The sequence below is a fragment of the Brienomyrus brachyistius genome, chromosome 17 (genome assembly GCF_023856365.1).
Source record: "Brienomyrus brachyistius isolate T26 chromosome 17, BBRACH_0.4, whole genome shotgun sequence".
NCBI lineage: Eukaryota > Metazoa > Chordata > Actinopteri > Osteoglossiformes > Mormyridae > Brienomyrus > Brienomyrus brachyistius.
This window is the reverse complement of record NC_064549.1, coordinates 13,877,096-13,885,668: the sequence shown is the minus strand read 5'-3', so window position 1 is coordinate 13,885,668 and position 8,573 is coordinate 13,877,096.

Below are 8,573 nucleotides of genomic sequence, written 5' to 3'. Positions count from 1 at the left end.
AACAGGAAGTTGTCCAATCAAATTTGATGCCGTGTAACTCCTACTACCTTACTTTTCGTTCCGGATTAGTTTATGACTTCGCGCTATGTGCAGCATCACGATTCTTATAAAAGTTACGAAGTGTTTATATATATTAAAAATTATTACACGCAATATATACACACAAACAGCTCATTTTATAAGGTATATGCCAAATTGCTGGATGTTTATGACCAGAAAGAACTCGACGACGGGAGTTGCTTTGTTCACATTGTCCAAAAAAAAGATTTCGAGTTAAATCTCCATTTAGCTTTAGAATGGTTTTAAAATACAAGATAGTGTTATGCTGGAAGAATGTAAACTCAAGACCGTCATTTATTTTCGGCTTTTCTAAAAGGACAAAAACAACGCATACTTTGCTCTGAATGATGTTTCCACCACGGACAAATCAGATTCTCCACCCTCACTATCGCTGACTGTTACCTCGAAATCATGTCGAATTACTGTTGTATTCCTTACGACGTTAGGGAAATGTGAAATACATGTGGAGTTAGCATGCGTTTTACAACAATTCGATCGTTTCAATGTAGACATTTCCTACAAATTACCACCAGGGGGCAGGATAGCTGTGAAGTCTACGATCGTGCAGAGGAAATAACAATCCGGGAGAGCGCTATATTGAAAGGAGTACCTTTTAGCATGCAAATGTGCAATTCTGATGGAAGAGTAGCCACACCATCCATCCATCCATCCATCCACCCATTTTCTGTAACCTCTTGTCCTGTTCAAAGTCGTGGGCGGTCTGGAGCCTATTCCAGAGTTTACAGGCAAAAGGCAGAGAACAACCCAGGATGGGGCACCAACCCATCACAGGGCACGCACACACTATTCACTGGCCATCATTCCAGTAGCCATACATAAATTGGAAAACTGTAGAAGGAGCAGGGGATGTATCACCCTCCCAGGAGTCACGGGGAGTGAGACGTACAAATGGAGAGTTCTGGTTTATCTACTTTTCTGTTATGTCTCACTTTATGTTTATATTTTTACACTGTTCAGGGTCAGAACAAATTTTGTTATATGTTTGTTCCACTGTTGGTAAAGTGAATGTGTGCATTGCTGGTTCGGCACGTAGGGTGTGGACCCGTTAAAGGGGTGTCACACTGCAGGAAATCCACAGGACTGGTGTGCTTGTTTTCCAGTGCACTGGCTCCTGTGACGTCAACTGGGATCTGCACCAAAGCAAAAAGAGCCTTGTGAGTCTGGTGGCTTGCGTCTGACTGGCGACTGAGCTTGACCGAAGATCCTCTTTTCACACCTAAAAATCCTACCTTCCTTTGTGAAAGATGGATGGGTGTGTGGGTGGATGGATGGATGGATGGATGGATGGATGGATGGATAGATAGATAGATAGATAGATAGATAGATAGATAGATAGATAGATAGATAGATAGATAGAAACATAGATAGATAGATAGAAATGAGAATTTATAGTACATAGTGTGGCATGGTGTTTAAGGACCTGGAGCTCCAGACTTGATGTAGCTCTTTGAATGGATTTGAAAAATTCCGTGAGTTATTCAAAATATGTCTGTGTGCACACATACACATAGTCACCACTTGGGGACCCAAAATAAAGAAAAACACTCAACTTAAAAGCCATAATTAAGTTTCTTTTTATCTTATTTTGGCCCCTATCTAACCACAGGAACACCGGACACATGTACTCTAAGCTCTATGGTCAGCCTAGCATCTCGCCATTGGGCTCCCTGCATCAATGGGGAGCTGTGGAACAAAAGGCGAAGGAGCTAGCTGAGACGAGAGGAGCAGGGGATGCAACTCGAGAGTTCACAATCCTCTCGACAGCCATGACACATGGAAAGCATTAGGGACCCTCCTCGGAGTCTCACAGTTCAGGCCTGGGCGGTAGGATTTACACAGGATGCTTTACGGACCTTAGGCTGCATTTCACAGGGGCTGTGTGGTGGCAAAGGTTCAGATGTTGCCTTCTTGACAAAAAAAAATTATCTTATACTGATTGTCCAGTTTCGAACATCTTTTCAGTAAAGAGAGCAGCACGCCCTCTGGTGGATATCCAGAAAGATAGCAAGAGCCATGTGTTGAATGAAGAGAATTCATGCTAATGCATTTAGAATGAGACAACTACAGGCAGTCCCTAATGATGGACATGATCCACTCCTTAGGACTGTCGTTAAGAGAAATTTGTAGGTAAGTCAGAACTATAATAATACAATATATGATAAAAATTTAAATTATGATAATAATACTGTCATAATAAAAGTGACTACATATAGTGCTGTGCTGTACTGTGCTGAACCTCGAGCTGATCAATTGCTGAAGCAGTGCGATGTTTTCTCAAGAGTAACAAAGTAACAAAGTAGTGTCTGCATTCCATATTACGAATCATTGTATTTAATCCAATTTTTTTACATAATAGTCTTCATGGTGGTCCATAAGTTGTACATAAGTTGGATGTTCTTAACTTGGGGGTGGCCTGTATGTCTAAGTTTTTTGGTAAAGAAAATGATGTTCGGTGGCAGATAACTATCTCTAGACAGCAGATTGTGGAGGCTTATGATGTAGCACTGATCAGATGTACTCTGGGGTGGTACTTTAACTTTCTCCATCCATCCATATGCTGTGCTTCTCTCTTCACTGTCTTTGCCACCGTCAGCACGCTTGCCGGCACTGGCCTAACACCCTCAGCATCTGTGTGAAATAGCTCCCTAGGCTGTTTCTGCCCTGGGGCAGGAGAGGGAGTGGGACTGTCTGGCCTTACCACTGTCACTCATTTTACCTCCAGTGATAAATTGGGGTAGAAATGACAGGATTTTCACTGGGATGGGTCCTAACCTTGGAATTTCCAACATTTTTCTCAACATATTTATTTGCCATGGGTTACCAAAAAGACACCCAGTCAGAAGACTGTATTTTTTTTAGGAGAAATAATTGTATCAATGATTAGGGTAACTGCTGAAAATGTGTAATGGATTAATGTAGATTTAATGGGTTGGTGCCAGTACTCATGTGAGATGTAACATTTGCAGCCTCTGGGTGACTTAACATCACATTGTCAAGCTCATTTTCAATCAAGATTGTTAAGTGGTCAATGGAAAATCTAGTCAAGTGTATTTATCTTCGGCTTTGGGCTGCCATGGAGACATCCACACTCTCCTGGGGCTAAACTGGGAGCCATTCAGCTGATCAATTTCTTGTTCCAAAAAGTTTGTCTGTGTCTCATTTTTCCCATCTGGGTGTGAAGATTTAAATTGCAGTTGGCTTTCAAGGACCGTCCTCCATGTGATTTTAAATCCCCATCATTGGTTCCATCTTGGATTTCGCCCCAGTTTTCTCATCTCTGGTGTCAGTAGGTTGCTTCTGATCTTTATTTCCCTTATAATGGTGATATAATCAAAGAAACACCCCCAGTTCATGGGGGGTGGGGGAATGCTTCTTCCCAGTCTCACAATAAGACCCCAAGAAAAGAATCTGGGAAAGGGAAGCTCTCTATTTCACGTGAAGCTTCAGAGAGGGAGGGTTTGCGCTTCCTTAGTAGCTGTTGGAGAAACCTTCAAAAGTTCATTAGTTGGAGCAAGATGTGACTGAAATGCCAAGTTCTTCCAGACGATTAAAACATTCATAAGATATCAATTCCGCCCAGAGACAGAAAAACTGAACCATAATTCTGTTTATGCTTTATATTTTCACACATAATATGCCATGACAGTTAATTCTTCTCAGATGGAAAAAGGTTAGGTGAAATATTTTTTCACTTGTGGCATGAATGACGAATAGGAACAAGCCCTTTAGTCATGTGACCAATTCTCCATCCTGTATTTCAGGGGTGTCAAACTTCAGTTCTAGAGGGTTTCCCCTCATTTAAAAGACCTGATTCACCTGCTTGTTTCCATACAGCTCTTGAGCTGAATATTTTGTGGAGAATCAGGGAAAGAACTAAGCTACACAATGCTCCGGCCCCCCTGGACTGGAGTTTGACATCCCTGCTCTATCTGATACCTAGATTTCCAACCTTCCCCATGCAAATCGCCAGCATTTGACGGGCACTTGGTGTGTGCGAGACTCCTGGCCTTCGAACAGAGAAAATAATTTACGGCTATGATTTCTTTGGGAAAAACGAAAATCATTCTATCAAAATCACTATTTCCTGTAGCAGAAATCACAGATATCGTGTTCATTAATGCCTTAGAATTTTTCTTAGGCGCTCACCAAGGTGTGTTCTGTTTTTTCCCCCAGGTTGGTTTTTGCTTGTGATTCTTTTTGCTCTGTTTACCTGTTGTCTTCCGGGCCCCCAATCATGGGTCCCCGGTTGCGTATCTTGTTCAGACAGCGTATGTTTCTGCTTTGCGGGTTGGTGGGACTTCCTGGACCAGCAATAAGCCACAAATTTCCCTCATAAAAAAAAAAAAAAATATTTAAAAAAAAATGCCAACCCACGCCGGACAGGCAATGAAAATCAAAGGCCGCCTACTCTCGGCAAACAGCCAGCCCCTCGGCTGATCTACAGCATCCAGACAGGCCGGGGCACAGTACTCTGTGGGTGTCTGGATCGGGATGTGGATTACTCTCGTGTAAGGTGCGGATGATCTTCCCCCAGGGAGCTGGCACTGGGGCCCCGGTTTGTGTGGGCTGTCTGGGCCACTCCCAGGCTTGGACTGCCTGCCTGTGGACGTGTGGCACACAGCCGCTGTCCATAGCGACAATGCCTGTGGTCCCGTGCGAGCAACGTTAAAGAAGAAGAACGCTTTGCGGTCTGCATGGGGCAAAAGCAGCACATTTCCACCCACGGGGGCCAACGACGTTCAGCGTGGGGCAAAGTCTTCTGCAGACCAGATTTGAGGGGAGGGGTTAGCTGACGCTGAACAGCAATTTTTGAAATACGTCCGCTAATTTCCAGTGACACATCACTGCCCTTGATCTTGAATGCAAAGTGGGATAAACTCTTTGGAAGGATGAGAGCGAGGCCTGCAGATCATTCTGGGATCAGAGGCGGTGAAGGAAGGCTTGTCATCTTCCGCACTCGCCCAAGGAGCATCTGGTGGGAGGCCTATTTCTGTCCTGCAGGATTCCCAGAGCCCAGGCTTGGCTCCCTCCACATATAATTTGCACCAGTCATGTTTGTATTTAGCTAACGCTCCGTTGAAGGGAGACCGCATCCTTATTCACCCGTAATTACAGTGATCGGATATCCCTGTGCATTCTCTAGTCAAAAGTTAAATCATTTACTCTGCATTTAGTCTAAAAACTCAAGGCAACCCAGGCACTAACCAAAGATTTTTTTATATATTTTCTTTTTAAATGCAGAAGCTGATGTGCTTCCATTCCTGTCATTCATTTCTATGTTTTTTTTGAAAAAATTGGTGAGGGGGCCAATCAGTAGGACTACTTTCATCCTGGGAGCTTTAAGCCCAGGACCAGCGCATTTTGTCTGTGTTCTGGCAGAACTTTAATAAGTGATGCCACAGTCCAAGTCTTATCATCCTGATAAATTTATTTCAGACATTTCAAGAAGATAATAAAAAATAAAAAGCATATTGAACTGTTCAACTAGCCTGACTTTTTCAGCCCCACAGTCTGACTTTATCAGCCCCACAGTCTGACTATTTCAGTCACACAGTCTGACTTTATCAGCCCCACAGTCTATTTCAGTCGCAGTCTGACTTTATCAGCCCCACAGTCTGACTATTTCAGTCGCACAGTCTGACTTTTTCAGCCCCACAGTCTGACTATTTCAGTCGCACAATCTGACTTTATCAGCCCCACAGTCTGACTATTTCAGTCGCACAGTCTGACTTTTTAAGCCGAACAGTCTGAGTTCTTCAACCCCGCAGTCTGACTTTTTCAGCCCTGCACTCTGACTATTTCAGCCCCACAATCTGACTTTTTCAGCCCCACAGTCTCACTTTTTAAGCCGCACAGTCTCACTTTTTCAGCCCACCATTCTAATATCCATAATTTGAAAAACTTCCAGTGAATAGCAATAGCAAACGACTAGTTGTGGCACCTCCACAACTGCCCACAAGGGGATACTTAATTTTTTATAAAAATCTGTGATCACAATCAAAAAACTAAAAATGTCAAACGTTTTGTATTTTGTTTGCTTACTTAGGAGTAAGGTTAGGGCTGGGTAGGGGTTAAGGTTGTCATTAGGGTTTTGCCCATAGAAATGAATGAACTGTCCCCACAAACCTGTGTGTGTGTGTGTGTGTGTGTGTGTGTATGGGTGTATGTATGTGAATGTGTGTGAGAAAACTCGCTGGTTAACATTCTGAAGCACTGCTACTGACCGGCACAGCAGCTAAGCAGCTAACTGGGAATTTTCCCACGTCTCCTGACTGGCCACTCTGGGACTGGTGTGGATGTCTCTATGGCAAGAAGAGCTGGGTTATGAGGGTCATTCGCTTCACCTGTACTGTACTCTCACATCCGACGTTATATAAGGTTGAGTTCTGGTTTTTCTTGTTCCGAAAAAGACACTGACCTGATTGCTGACCTGGCTCTACTGCTCTCCGCGGCCCCAGCACTCGCTGGTTTTCTCATGTGTTTCCCCTTGTGCAGACGCCAAAGCGGCTGTCCTTTATTTGCTTTCCTCCCTGCCGTTTTCATTACGTCCACTCCGTACCTCAATAATGTCCTTCCTCCATTGTTCCGTCCTGGGGTCATGCAGTTTTGCCTGCCTGGAGCAAGACTTACAGTGACATGAGTATTATTTCCATTTTATCTCCTGAGGCTGCTTTACACAGTCAAGTCATAGTTGTATTGTATGTAAATGTTGTGTTTACATCATTATTTTTCAGTTCTGCTGTGTACAGCACATAAAGCCAATGTACATCCATCCATCCATTTTCCAAACCGCTTATCCTACTGGGTCGCGGGGGGGTCCGGAGCCTATCCCGGAAGTAATTGGCACGAGGCAGGGAACAACCCTGGATGGGGGGCCAGCCACACACACACACTCACACACCATTCACTCTCACACCTACGGGCAATTTAGCAACTCCAATTAGCCTCAGCATGTTTTTGGACTGTGGGGGGAAACTGGAGGAAACCCCACAACGACATGGGAAGAACATGCAAACTCCGCACACATGTGACCCAGGCGGAGACTCGAACCCGGGTCCCAGAGGTGTGAGGCAACAGTGCTAACCACTGTGCCACCATGCCGCCCCGCCAATGTACATTTGAAATCAAAATTATTCAACACTCAGGAAACATTCAAGGAACACATATATAAGTGTTCCTTAGAACCTAGTTGATATTCCAAGTAGTTACAAGTAGGACACAAATTTAAATCTGCTCCACAAACATCTATGTATAAAATTATTCAACCCCCAAAGTCAATATTTTGTGGAGCATACATCACATTTATAACCTCCATTAGATGTTTCCCGTATATGCCCATAAGCTTCTGTTCAGAACCTCCATGAAATTTTGCTCTTCTTCTATGCCCAGGTAGGTCTGCCGCTGTACCACAAGTTTTAAACTTGCATATGGTGCTGCCAACCGTGTTTCTTGGAACTTGGAGTGTCTCGGAAAGCTTCTTGGAACCACAGCTTTTGCTGTGGAATGCGACTATTTCTTCACTCAGCTTTTGTGAATCATGTTTTTTTTTTGCTATTTTTGCAGCTCGACTTGAACACATGTAAGGGAGGGATTTATATGTGCATCACAGCTGTAGCAAATTAAGTGTCACATTATACATTTTCATTATTAATTTGAATAGGTCACTCAAATGGTAATGTACTCTTTAAAGAATCAATGTCTTCAGAATAGCTTTAACTTGTAAACAATTACAGTCTTGGGAGGGTTGAATAATTTTGATTGCAAATGTATTGCTCTCATGTAGGACAGGACGAAGGACACAGGAGCAAGTGTAAAGACAAAAAACAAAGAGTTTATTGGAAATGAATAAACAAAGACTAGAAAGAAATGGAGGAAGGCTGGATACAAGCAACCCAAGAGAATGACATCAGTGATGGATCTGGGATACACAGAATTAGGAATCACTTAAATGCAGGTATCCCCTGTTAACGCGTTAACGGCTATGGCCTAAAAAAAATTACAATAACAAATAAGATGTGTTTTAATGCCAGACATAGTGGCTGTTGTTTTTTAAAATGCCTGGGCAGGTGGTAGGTATAGAGCGGGCAGGCTGTAGGTAGCCTTGTCAGCCAACAAAGACTGTACAGCGCTGTCTAACATATAATGTTCCAGAACTGTAATGAACTCTAGTTAACTCTAGTTTACTTATTATTTGTTACCTGCAAAGTATCTAAACTACTTAGTACAGTAATTAAAGGCATCTTACACTATGGTAGTATAAACTTTCTAAGTGACTGTGGTAATATTTGATGAATGTCCAAATTGTTTAACATCTTGTTTTACAGACCGTAATGCAGACGTTAAATGGGGGGATACCTGTACAGGACTAAGGAGGGAGCAAATATGAGGCAGCTGGGAATGACTAACATGAGGGCAGGATCAAGAGGTAAGACGAACGATTAGCAGGCGTGGCTAGTTTGAGGTATGCCAGGGAGGAGACAGGAGGGTCAGGC